Source organism: Thalassophryne amazonica, chromosome 22 (assembly GCF_902500255.1).
Source record: "Thalassophryne amazonica chromosome 22, fThaAma1.1, whole genome shotgun sequence".
NCBI classification, from domain to species: Eukaryota; Metazoa; Chordata; class Actinopteri; order Batrachoidiformes; family Batrachoididae; genus Thalassophryne; species Thalassophryne amazonica.
Window position 1 is genome coordinate 24,898,199 of NC_047124.1, and position 13,226 is coordinate 24,911,424.

Here is a 13,226-nt window from a genome sequence, read left to right on the forward strand (position 1 = left end):
TGTGTTTTTTTTATTTGCTGATGTGCTGTGTGATTTGCTGTTGTGTTTTTTGATTTGCTGTTGTGCTGTGCGATTTGCTGTTGTGGTGTGCGATTTTCTGTTGTGTTTTTTGATTTGCTGTTGTGCTGTGTGACTTGCTGTTGTGCTGTGCGATTTTCTGTTGTGTTTTTTGATTTGCTGTTGTGCTGTGCGATTTTCTGTTGTGTTTTTTTGATTTGCTGTTGTGCTGTGCGATTTTCTGTTGTGTTTTTTGATTTGCTGTTGTGCTGTGTGACTTGCTGTTGTGCTGTGCGATTTTCTGTTGTGTTTTTTGATTTGCTGTTGTGCTGTGCGATTTTCTGTTGTGTTTTTTGATTTGCTGTTGTGCTGTGCAATTTTCTGTTGTGTTTTTTGATTTGCTGTTGTGCTGTGCGATTTGCTGTTGTGTTTTTTGATTTGCTGTTGTGGTGTGCAATTTTCTGTTGTGTTTTTTGATTTGCTGTTGTGGTGTGCGATTTGCTGTTGTGTTTTTTGATGTTCTGATGTGCTGTGTGATTTGCTGTTGTGTTTTTTTTATTTGCTGATGTGCTGTGTGATTTGCTGTTGTGTTTTTTGATTTGCTGTTGTGCTGTGCGATTTGCTGTTGTGGTGTGTGATTTTCTGTTGTGTTTTTTGATTTGCTGTTGTGCTGTGTGACTTGCTGTTGTGCTGTGCGATTTTCTGTTGTGTTTTTTGATTTGCTGTTGTGGTGTGCAATTTTCTGTTGTGGTTTTTGATTTGCTGTTGTGTTTTTTGATTTGCTGTTGTGTTTTTTGATTTGCTGTTATGCTGTGCGATTTGCTGTTGTGGTGTGCGATTTGCTGTTGTGTTTTTTGATTTGCTGTTGTGGTGTGCAATTTTCTGTTGTGTTTTTTGATTTGCTGTTGTGCTGTGCAATTTTCTGTTGTGTTTTTTGATTTGCTGTTGTTCTGTGCAATTTTCTGTTGTGTTTTTGATTTGCTGTTGTGCTGTGCGATTTTCTGTTGTGTTTTTTGATTTGCTGTTGTGCTGTGCAATTTTCTGTTGTGTTTTTTGATTTGCTGTTGTGCTGTGCGATTTGCTGTTGTGTTTTTTGATTTGCTGTTGTGGTGTGCAATTTTCTGTTGTGTTTTTTGATTTGCTGTTGTGCTGTGCGATTTGCTGTTGTGTTTTTTGATGTTCTGATGTGCTGTGTGATTTGCTGTTGTGTTTTTTTTATATGCTGATGTGCTGTGTGATTTGCTGTTGTGTTTTTTGATTTGCTGTTGTGCTGTGCGATTTGCTGTTGTGCTGTGCGATTTTCTGTTGTGTTTTTTGATTTGCTGTTGTGCTGTGTGACTTGCTGTTGTGCTGTGCGATTTTCTGTTGTGTTTTTTGATTTGCTGTTGTGCTGTGCGATTTTCTGTTGTGTTTTTTTGATTTGCTGTTGTGCTGTGCGATTTTCTGTTGTGTTTTTTGATTTGCTGTTGTGCTGTGTGACTTGCTGTTGTGCTGTGCGATTTTCTGTTGTGTTTTTTGATTTGCTGTTGTGCTGTGCGATTTTCTGTTGTGTTTTTTGATTTGCTGTTGTGTTTTTTGATTTGCTGTTATGCTGTGCGATTTGCTGTTGTGTTGTGCGATTTGCTGTTGTGTTTTTTGATTTGCTGTTGTGCTGTGCGATTTGCTGTTGTGGTGTGCGATTTTCTGTTGTGCTGTGTGACTTGCTGTTGTGCTGTGCGATTTTCTGTTGTGTTTTTTTGATTTGCTGTTGTGCTGTGTGATTTTCTGTTGTGTTTTTTGATTTGCTGCTGTGTTTTTTGATTTGCTGTTATGCTTTGTGATTTGCTGTTGTGGTGTGCGATTTGCTGTTGTTTTTTTTGATTTGCTATTGTGCTGTGCGATTTGCTGTTGGAGTGTGCGATTTGCTGTTGTGCTGTGTGACTTGCTGTTGTGCTGTGCGATTTGCTGTTGTGCTGTGCGATTTGCTGTTGTGTTTTTTGATTTGCTGTTGTGCTGTGCGATTTGCTGTTATGGTGTGCGATTTTCTGTTGTGGTGTGCGATTTGCTGTTGTGCTGTGTGACTTGCTGTTGTGCTGTTCGATTTGCTCTTGTGTTTTTTGATTTGCTGTTGTGCTGTGTGACTTGCTGTTGTGGTGTGCGATTTACTGTTGTGCTGTGTGACTTGCTGTTGTGCTGTGCAATTTGCTGTTGTGTTTTTTGATCTGCTGTTGTGCTGTGCGATTTTCTGTTGTGTTTTGATTTGCTGTTGTGCTGTGCAATTTTCTGTTGTGTTTTTTGATTTGCTGTTGTGCTGTGCGATTTGCTGTTGTGTTTTTTGATTTGCTGTTGTCGTGTGCAATTTTCTGTTGTGTTTTTTGATTTGCTGTTGTGGTGTGCGATTTGCTGTTGTGTTTTTTGATTTTCTGATGTGCTGTGTGATTTGCTGTTGTGTTTTTTTTATTTGCTGATGTGCTGTGTGATTTGCTGTTGTGTTTTTTGATTTGCTGTTGTGCTGTGCGATTTGCTGTTGTGGTGTGCGATTTTCTGTTGTGTTTTTTGATTTGCTGTTGTGCTGTGTGACTTGCTGTTGTGCTGTGCGATTTTCTGTTGTGTTTTTTGATTTGCTGTTGTGCTGTGTGACTTGCTGTTGTGCTGTGCGATTTTCTGTTGTGTTTTTTGATTTGCTGTTGTGCTGTGCGATTTTCTGTTGTGTTTTTTTGATTTGCTGTTGTGCTGTGCGATTTTCTGTTGTGTTTTTTGATATGCTGTTGTGTTTTTTGATTTGCTGTTATGCTGTGTGATTTGCTGTTGTGGTGTGCGATTTGCTGTTGTGTTTTTTGATTTGCTATTGTGCTGTGCGATTTTCTGTTGTGGTGTGCGATTTGCTGTTGTGCTGTGTGACTTGCTGTTGTGCTGTGTGATTTGCTGTTGCGCTGTGCTATTTTCTGTTGTGTTTTTTGATTTGCTGTTGTGTTTTTTGATTTGCTGTTATGCTGTGCGATTTGCTATTGTGGTGTGCGATTTGCTGTTGTGGTGTGCGATTTTCTGTTGTGCTGTGTGACTTGCTGTTGTGCTGTGCGATTTTCTGTTGTGTTTTTTGATTTGCTGTTGTGCTGTGCGATTTTCTGTTGTGTTTTTTTGATTTGCTGTTGTGCTGTGTGATTTTCTGTTGTGTTTTTTGATTTGCTGTTGTGTTTTTTGATTTGCTGTTATGCTGTGTGATTTGCTGTTGTGGTGTGCGATTTGCTGTTGTGTTTTTTGATTTGCTATTGTGCTGTGCGATTTGCTGTTGGAGTGTGCGATTTTCTGTTGTGCTGTGCGATTTGCTGTTGTGTTTTTTGATTTGCTGTTGTGCTGTGCGATTTGCTGTTATGGTGTGCGATTTTCTGTTGTGGTGTGCGATTTGCTGTTGTGCTGTGTGACTGGCTGTTGTGCTGTTCGATTTGCTGTTGTGTTTTTTGATTTGCTGTTGTGCTGTGTCTTGCTGTTGTGCTGTGCAATTTGCTGTTGTGTTTTTTGATCTGCTGTTGTGTTTTTTTGATTTGCTGTTGTGGTGTGCGATTTGCTGTTGTGGTGTGCGATTTGCTGTTGTGCTGTGCAATTTGCTGTTGTGCTGTGCGATTTTCTGTTGTGTTTTTTGATTTGCTGTTGTGCTGTGCGATTTTCTGTTGTGCTGTGTGACTTGCTGTTGTGCTGTGCGATTTTCTGTTGTGTTTTTTTGATTTGCTGTTGTGCTGTGCGATTTTCTGTTGTGTTTTTTGATTTGCTGTTGTGTTTTTTTGATTTGCTGTTGTGCTGTGCAATTTGATGTTGTGGTGTGCGATTTGCTGTTGTGTTTTTTGATTTGCTGTTGTGCTGTGCGATTTGCTGTTGTGGTGTGCGATTTTCTGTTGTGTTTTTTGATTTGCTGTTGTGTTTTTTGATTTGTTGTTGTGCTGTGCGATTTTCTGTTGTGTTTTTTGATTTGCTGTTCTGTTTTTTGATTTGTTGTTGTGCTGTGCGATTTGCTGTTGTGTTTTTTGATTTGGTGTTGTGCTTTGCAATTTGCTGTTGTGGTGTGCGATTTGCTGTTGTGTTTTTTGATTTGCTGTTGTGCTGTGTGACTTGCTGTTGTGGTGTGCGATTTGCTGTTGTGCTGTGTGACTTGCTGTTGTGCTGTGTGATTTTCTGTTGTGTTTTTTGATTTGCTGTTGTGCTGTGCGATTTTCTGTTGTGTTTTTTGATTTGCTGTTATGCTGTGCGATTTGCTGTTGTGCTGTGTGACTTGCTGTTGTGCTGTTCGATTTGCTGTGGTGTTTTTTGATTTGCTGTTGTGCTGTGTGACTTGCTGTTGTGCTGTGCGATTTGCTGTTGTGCTGTGTGATTTGCTGTTGTGGTGTGCGATTTGCTGTTGTGTTTTTTGATTTGATGATGTGCTGTATGATTTGCTGTTGTGGTGTGCGATTTGCTGTTGTGGTGTGCGATTTGCTGTTGTGTTTTTTGATTTGCTATTGTGCTGTGCAATTTGCTGTTGTGGTGTGCGATTTGCTGTTGTGGTGTGCGATTTACTGTTGTGTTTTTTGATTTGCTGATGTGCTGTGCGATTTGCTGTTGTGGTGTGCGATTTGCTGTTGTTGTGTGCGATTTGCTGTTGTGTTTTTTGATTTGCTGTTGTGCTGTGTGACTTGCTGTTGTGCTGTGCGATTTTCTGTTGTGTTTTTTGATTTGCTGTTATGCTGTGTGATTTGCTGTTGTGGTGTGTGATTTGCTGTTGTGTTTTTTGATTTGCTATTGTGCTGTGCGATTTGCTGTTGTGGTGTGCGATTTGCTGTTGTGATGTGCGATTTGCTGTTGTGTTTTTTGATTTGCTGATGTGCTGTGTGATTTGCTGTTGTGTTTTTTTGATTTGCTGTTGTGCTGTGCGATTTGCTGTTGTGTTTTTTGATTTGGTGTTGTGCTTTGCAATTTGCTGTTGTGGTGTGCGATTTGCTGTTGTGTTTTTTGATTTGCTGTTGTGCTGTGTGACTTGCTGTTGTGGTGTGCGATTTGCTGTTGTGCTGTGTGACTTGCTGTTGTGCTGTGTGATTTTCTGTTGTGTTTTTTGATTTGCTGTTGTGCTGTGCGATTTTCTGTTGTGTTTTTTGATTTGCTGTTATGCTGTGCGATTTGCTGTTGTGCTGTGTGACTTGCTGTTGTGCTGTTCGATTTGCTGTGGTGTTTTTTGATTTGCTGTTGTGCTGTGTGACTTGCTGTTGTGCTGTGCGATTTGCTGTTGTGCTGTGTGATTTGCTGTTGTGGTGTGCGATTTGCTGTTGTGTTTTTTGATTTGATGATGTGCTGTATGATTTGCTGTTGTGGTGTGCGATTTGCTGTTGTGGTGTGCGATTTGCTGTTGTGTTTTTTGATTTGCTATTGTGCTGTGCAATTTGCTGTTGTGGTGTGCGATTTGCTGTTGTGGTGTGCGATTTACTGTTGTGTTTTTTGATTTGCTGATGTGCTGTGCGATTTGCTGTTGTGGTGTGCGATTTGCTGTTGTTGTGTGCGATTTGCTGTTGTGTTTTTTGATTTGCTGTTGTGCTGTGTGACTTGCTGTTGTGCTGTGCGATTTTCTGTTGTGTTTTTTGATTTGCTGTTATGCTGTGTGATTTGCTGTTGTGGTGTGTGATTTGCTGTTGTGTTTTTTGATTTGCTATTGTGCTGTGCGATTTGCTGTTGTGGTGTGCGATTTGCTGTTGTGATGTGCGATTTGCTGTTGTGTTTTTTGATTTGCTGATGTGCTGTGTGATTTGCTGTTGTGTTTTTTTGATTTGCTGTTGTGCTGTGCGATTTTCTGTTGTGTTTTTTGATTTGCTGTTGTGTTTTTTGATTTGCTGTTATGCTGTGTGATTTGCTGTTGTGGTGTGCGATTTGCTGTTGTGTTTTTTGATTTGCTATTGTGCTGTGCGATTTGCTGTTGTGGTGTGTGATTTGCTGTTGTGGTGTGCGATTTGCTGTTGTGTTTTTTTGATTTGCTGATGTGCTGTGTGATTTGCTGTTGTGTTTTTTTGATTTGCTGATGTGCTGTGTGATTTGCTGTTGTGTTTTTTGATTTGCTGTTATGCTGTGTGATTTGCTGTTGTGGTGTGCGATTTGCTGTTGTGTTTTTTGATTTGCTATTGTGCTGTGCGATTTGCTGTGGCGCGCGATTTGCTGTTGTGCTGTGTGACTTGCTGTTGTGCTGTGTGATTTGCTGTTGTGCTGTGCGATTTTCTGTTGTGTTTTTTGATTTGCTGTTGTGTTTTTTGATTTGCTGTTATGCTGTGCGATTTGCTGTTGTGCTGTGCGATTTGCTGTTGTGGTGTGCGATTTTCTGTTGTGCTGTGTGACTTGCTGTTGTGCTGTGCGATTTTCTATTGTGTTTTTTGATTTGCTGTTGTGCTGTGCGATTTTCTGTTTTGTTTTTTTGATTTGCTGTTGTGCTGCGTGACTTGCTGTTGTGCTGTGCGATTTTCTGTTGTGGTTTTTGATTTGCTGTTGTGCTGTGTGACTTGCTGTTGTGCTGTGCGATTTTCTGTTGTGGTTTTTGATTTGCTGTTCTGTTTTTTGATTTGTTGTTGTGCTGTGCGATTTGCTGTTGTGTTTTTTGATTTGCTGTTGTGCTGTGCAATTTGCTGTTGTGTTTTTTGATTTGCTGTTGTGCTGTGTGACTTGCTGTTGTGGTGTGCGATTTGCTGTTGTGCTGTGTGCCTTGCTGTCGTGCTGTGTGATTTTCTGTTGTGTTTTTTTGATTTGCTGTTGTGCTGTGCGATTTTCTGTTGTTTTTTTTTATTTGCTGTTGTGTTTTTTGATTTGCTGTTATGCTGTGCGATTTGCTGTTGTGGTGTGCGATATGCTGTTGTGTTTTTTGATTTGCTGTTGTGCTGTGCGATTTGCTGTTGTGTGCGATTTGCTGTTGTGCTGTGTGACTTGCTGTTGTGCTGTTCGATTTGCTGTGGTGTTTTTTGATTTGCTGTTGTGCTGTGTGACTTGCTGTTGTGCTGTGCGATTTGCTGTTGTGCTGTGTGATTTGCTGTTGTGGTGTGCGATTTGCTGTTGTGGTGTGTGATTTGCTGTTGTGCTGTGTGACTTGCTGTTGTGCTGTGCGATTTTCTGTTGTGTTTTTTGATTTCCTGTTGTGTTTTTTGATTTGCTGTTATGCTGTGTGATTTGCTGTTGTGGTGTGCGATTTGCTGTTGTGGTGTGTGATTTGCTGTTATGGTGTGTGATTTGCTGTTGTGCTGTGTGATTTTCTGTTGTGCTGTGTGATTTTCTGTTGTGTTTTTTGATTTGCTGTTGTGCTGTGCGATTTGCTGTTGTGCTGTGCGATTTTCTGTTGTGCTGTGTGACTTGCTGTTGTGTTGTGCGGTTTGCTGTTGTGGTGTGCGATTTGCTGTTGTGCTGTGTGACTTGCTGTTGTGCTGTGTGATTTGCTGTTGTGTTTTTTGATTTGCTGTTGTGTTTTTTTTGATTTGCTGTTGTGGTCTGTGATTTGCTGTTGTGGTGTGCGATTTGCTGTTGTGTTTTTTGATTTGCTGTTCTGTTTTTTTGATTTGCTGTTGTGGTGTGCTATTTGCTGTTGTGGTGTGCGATTTTCTGTTGTGCTGTGTGACTTGCTGTTGTGCTGTGCGATTTTCTATTGTGTTTTTTGATTTGCTGTTGTGCTGTGCGATTTTCTGTTTTGTTTTTTTGATTTGCTGTTGTGCTGCGTGACTTGCTGTTGTGCTGTGCGATTTTCTGTTGTGGTTTTTGATTTGCTGTTGTGCTGTCTGACTTGCTGTTGTGCTGTGCGATTTTCTGTTGTGGTTTTTGATTTGCTGTTCTGTTTTTTGATTTGTTGTTGTGCTGTGCGATTTGCTGTTGTGTTTTTTGATTTGCTGTTGTGCTGTGCAATTTGCTGTTGTGTTTTTTGATTTGCTGTTGTGCTGTGTGACTTGCTGTTGTGGTGTGCGATTTGCTGTTGTGCTGTGTGACTTGCTGTCGTGCTGTGTGATTTTCTGTTGTGTTTTTTTGATTTGCTGTTGTGCTGTGCGATTTTCTGTTGTTTTTTTTTTATTTGCTGTTGTGTTTTTTGATTTGCTGTTATGCTGTGCGATTTGCTGTTGTGGTGTGCGATATGCTGTTGTGTTTTTTGATTTGCTGTTGTGCTGTGCGATTTGCTGTTGTGTTTTTTGATTTGCTGTTGTGTTTTTTGATTTGCTGTTGTGGTGTGCGATTTGCTGTTGTGATGTGCGATTTGCTGTTGTGCTGTGCGATTTGCTGTTGTGGTGTGCGATTTGCTGTTGTGTTTTTTGATTTGCTGTTGTGCTGTGCGATTTGCTGTTGTGGTGTGCGATTTTCTGTTGTGCTGTGTGACTTGCTGTTGTGCTGTGCGATTTGCTGTTGTGCTGTGCGATTTGCTGTTGTGGTGTGCGATTTTCTGTTGTGCTGTGCGATTTTCTGTTGTGCTGTGCAATTTTCTGTTGTGTTTTTTGATTTGCTGTTGTGCTGTGCGATTTTCTGTTGTATTTTTTGATTTGCTGTTGTGTTTTTTGATTTGTTTTGCTGTGTGACTTGCTGTTGTGGTGTGCGATTTGCTGTTATTCTGTGTGACTTGCTGTTGTGCTGTGTGATTTGCTGTTGTGTTTTTTGATTTGCTGTTGTGTTTTTTTGATTTGCTGTTGTGGTGTGCGATTTGCTGTTGTGTTTTTTGATTTGCTGTTGTGTTTTTTTGATTTGCTGTTGTGGTGTGCGATTTGCTGTTGTGGTGTGCGATTTGCTGTTGTGCTGTGCGATTTGCTGTTGTGTTTCGCACTTCAGGGCCACCGTTTTTACAAACATTTGAACCATTAATCTTTATTCCAAAAAAAGTTAGCTGAAAGTTATCTGAACTAAATTTAGGGGAAGTTAATTGGTCCGCAAATGGTTTTCAAAGTTAGCTGGAAGGCTAAAAAGTTAGTTTTGCTAATTAGCTCTTAGCTGATTATCTGAACTGTGCCCACCACTGCAAATGGGGCATTGGAAAAAAAAAGATCTGTGTTTCGGTAACACACAGGAATCAGCATTCGCCTGAACTCTTTGAGCACTCTGAAGGGCTCTCTGTTATAAATTCACCCCAGACTTCATTAGAACAGCCAGATGACAGATGAGAAGACTAATGGACACATTTTTTTTTCCTGCCTGATGGGCAGTTTGGCGGAAAAGAGAGTGAAAGCGAGCAGGAAGAAAAAGAACACTGAAGAAAAGACAGGCGAGCAAGCATTTTGACAGTCAATGAACACATATATTTTATTTGACATATATTTAAGTAGGTAAATTAATTGAGGACCAGTTCTCATTTGCAGTGATGGCAGAGTATATAATTTAACAATCCGACACTCTGCATTGGCTGTGAAACCACAAAAACAGATTTGATTAGTCCAGGTCGTAGTGGCCGCTTGCTGCTGTCGAATCAACTGTGTTTCTCATTTCAAATTATTTTATTTCAAATATCCAAGATAATGTGACTTAGAGTGTAAGTAATTGTACTGACGGAGCATCAATGGTGTTTGTGCTCCAGTGTTTCTATTTACAGTGGGGTAAAAAAGTATTTAGTCCCTGATTGTGCAGGTTCTCCTACTTAGAAAGAGGAGAGAGGTCTGTAATTTTCATCATAAGTACACTTCGACTATGACAGACAATAATATTGATTACCTCCACCATGTGCCCAGTTGCCACTATGGTAACCATGAAGGCTCAGCAGGAACCTTGAACACAAGACAGCGAATGAGGCTCTGGTGAAACAAGAACAACGGTGGATCAGGCAGGGGAAGGTGATGGCTTGTAACCCAGTGGCTGAGAAGGTGGATGAAGGTTGCAGCAGGTCCTCAGACCCCGATTGCCTGAGATTTCCCAGCCACTGGACCAGGCTAAGGATCTTTCAAGGATCCTGTGTTTGTCAGCATGTAAAGACATTCCCACATTAAACAAACCTACATACAGATCTCTAGATCGACCCTAGATGTTGATTTTCTCCATGTCCACCATCCCATCTAGGAGTGGATCAGGAGACTGTCTTTCTTGCCAATGAGGGATTGCCATGATAACTACATTAAGGGTTCCATGGTCATTGAGGCAGTATGCCGGAAAATATGGATGGATTATTAAAATATGGATTTTTTTTTTCCCCCCCCATATAAACTGTATTAACATCTTCTTGATTTGCATGAAAAACCCCAGAGGATATGGCAGAGGAAGGTTCTGGAACACAGAGAATTTTAGATAATATATTCTTTTTAATTATTTTAATTCTCCCAGTCATGGACATTGTTAATGGCATCCATATATCAATGGAATCGCTTATTCCTGTCATTATAAGATTATAATTTGTTTCAACAATTTTTTTCATGATCTGGATAAATTTGTATTCCCAAATACTCAAATTGTGTTACTCCCTTGATTTGTGAGGTCTCTGGGATTGGATTAATTCTATCTTCTGTAATTAGTAGTAAGATTGAGGATTTGGATTTATTAATTTTATAGCCTGAAATATCACAGTATAATGTAATTATTTCTAAAATATACTGTAAAGATTTGCTCAGCTTTGACAGGAACAAAATAACATCATCAGCAAATAGTGAGACCCTGTGCTCAGCAGGGCTGACAGTAATAGCAGCAAGGTGAGGATGTGAGCATATTGCCATTGCCAGTGGCTCAATTGCTAGTTTAAACAACAAGGGTGAGAGTGGAGAGCCTTGTGTCCAACCTCTTAATTTCGTCCACGAAGTCAAGGTCAGTAAGCCTTTCATAAAAAAAATAAATAAATAAATAACATGTAAGTCAATAGTTTCCACAACCCCACCCAAAACCCAGTCCATGCAAGCCTTGAACAGTTTAGGAGACAGAACACATCCTTCATTCTTTGAGATTTTGAGATGCTTTGCAAGACCTTATTTCACTGGAAAGAGGTCCAATCATTAGGGTCCTGGTGCCTACTGTCTTACTGTATGGTTGTGTGGCTGGGACACAATTCAATAACTTAATTTGACGACTAAATGTTTTTCATACTGTCTCTTAAAGTTCCTTGGGTACTCACAGAAAAACTTTATTTCAAAAGAATGGTTACTTAGTTAGAGGGGCACTACTTGGCATCATGAGGTAATATCTACCCATTTCTCTGGTCGTGACCCAGTGTGCAGATGCCTCAATGCTGAGGACCCCAACAACTGGAACAGACAAAGGGGAACCCCAAGTGTGGCAGATTGATGACTACTTGCAGGGGATGGACTTGTCTGTTTGGGTCAATCCATGACTTCAGTCAGTTCTGCAGTCTGGTGTATGCAGCAAAATGCATACACGTTTTGCTTAATTTGAGCATTCTGTCATTATTTACAAATGTGTACAAAAGACCTCAGAACATCTTGTTTTCTTCCTCCATCAGTTTGCACACATGGTTTTAATCACAGTGGTCATATGCTGAAAAGTAGCAGAGGTCAGAATAAGTTAGTCTCAGCCGGTTGAAGGCAAACTCGCACACCGAGATGATTCCTCTGATACTGTGGTTATTTGCAGAGGATAATGTAATTCCCCTCTCAAAATCCCAGCAGTTGGCATGCATTGCCACTTGCTAATAACCAATGAATGACACAGGCTAGCACTGGACAAGAGAACAGATTGTAACACACGGAGACCCTGTGGACACTCTGCTGCTGTATTTATTTAAATATCTTACATACCAGGTTGTTGCAGAGCCATTTAAATTCCTTTTATATCATTTATCCTCTTGCACCAACATTTCCAGACTGCTGCAAATCTTTTTTCCCATCTTTCGTCACAGCCTTAACAAGCACTAGTTTTTCTAAGCACAGAGACAGTCAGCAGGCTTACCGAAGTGTGCAAGTGTTAACAAATGCAGTTTTGTAGATTTACATCTTGTGCAAGCATGCGGATTGTTGTGAACTTGCAGAAAATGTTGAGTTCTCATTATGGTTGCAGCACTCATTGTTAAGCAGATGAATAAACAGGACCCAGAATGCAGACAACCACACACTGACAAGGCAGAATAAGTGATTTTATTTGCCAAAATCGGATTAGTCAAAGTCCAAAAGTTGGGATCTGTCCAAACAGACTCCTGGTTGGAGAGTCAGTGGGTCTGAAGGCTTGGCGTGCACAAAACAGGTGGCAAGGCTGGGCGTGGCCTGTAAAAGATGTAAGTCAATGAACTAGCGAGGAGTGGATGAAGGAGCCAGTCTTTTAAACTGCACTGGAGTAGATGATTGATTGCAGGTGTGAGTTGCAAGCAGGTCATCCAGGCTCAGCACAAGACTCACAGAACACACTGACATATGAGGGGAGGGGAGGCACAGTGGAGGATAGAAACAGAAAATGGTAAAATTCTAACACTCACATGTTGTGCCCACAAACACAAGAGAATCTAACTGTGCATGGTGCAGCTTTCCATAGTTTCTCCAACCACAGAGAGTGGTACAGAGAAGAATCTGAAAAATAAGACATTAAATTTCATCTACAGTTTGCCAGAAGGTACATGACAGACTTAAGCCGAGTTGAGCTGCTTTCTCATATGAAAATTCTTCACCACTCTGCTCCACCATGTAGCTGTGTCTTAGTGCAACACATAAATTGTACAACTCACAGTTTCTCCAATCAGTCACAGAAGCCTGTAACTCCTTCAGAGTTGACGTGTTTCCTGTTGGCGTCACTTGGTATTCTCCGTTTTAAATCATTTTAATAGTGTTAATTTGATTTGACTTGGAGGGATCCGAATCATTGTCAGGATCTATGAACATTTGACAATGGATCAGAAATAATGGATCAGAAATAATCTCACAATAAAACAGAAGAACAGGCCTTAAGGCCTGTTGGGAGGAGACTTATGACTGGATACTGTTGCGTGAAGTGGATGAGAGTCTACAACTCCCTTTGGATAGAATGGACAGGTTGATAGACTGGATCAGACATTAGTCTTCATGTGATCTGTAGTGAGGATAGAGAGCAGGTTAAAACTAGAGAGGTGGAGATATGCTCTGGAGAGAAGGGGAATGAAAGTCAGACAGAGGAATAACAAGAAGAATGTGTGTGAACGAAGTGATTTAATGATCATGAGTTCATATCATGAGGGAGCTGAGCCAAAAGGTGAAGCTCTCGAGCTACTGGTCAGTCTTTGTTACTACTCTCACCTGTGGTCATGAGGACCGAAAGAACTAGATCATGGGTACAAGCGGTCAAAATGGGCTTCCTTAGGAGGGTAGTGATGTCTCCCTTAGAAATAAGTTGAGAAG

At 40.6% G+C, this 13,226-nt stretch overlaps 1 protein-coding gene across 1 annotated transcript in view; it reads left to right on the forward strand.

The window, feature by feature from the left end:
* The window catches only part of grm8a (glutamate receptor, metabotropic 8a), a 666,822-nt gene that overhangs the window by 546,795 nt on the left and 106,801 nt on the right, over positions 1-13,226 (forward strand). The window lies entirely within an intron of this gene.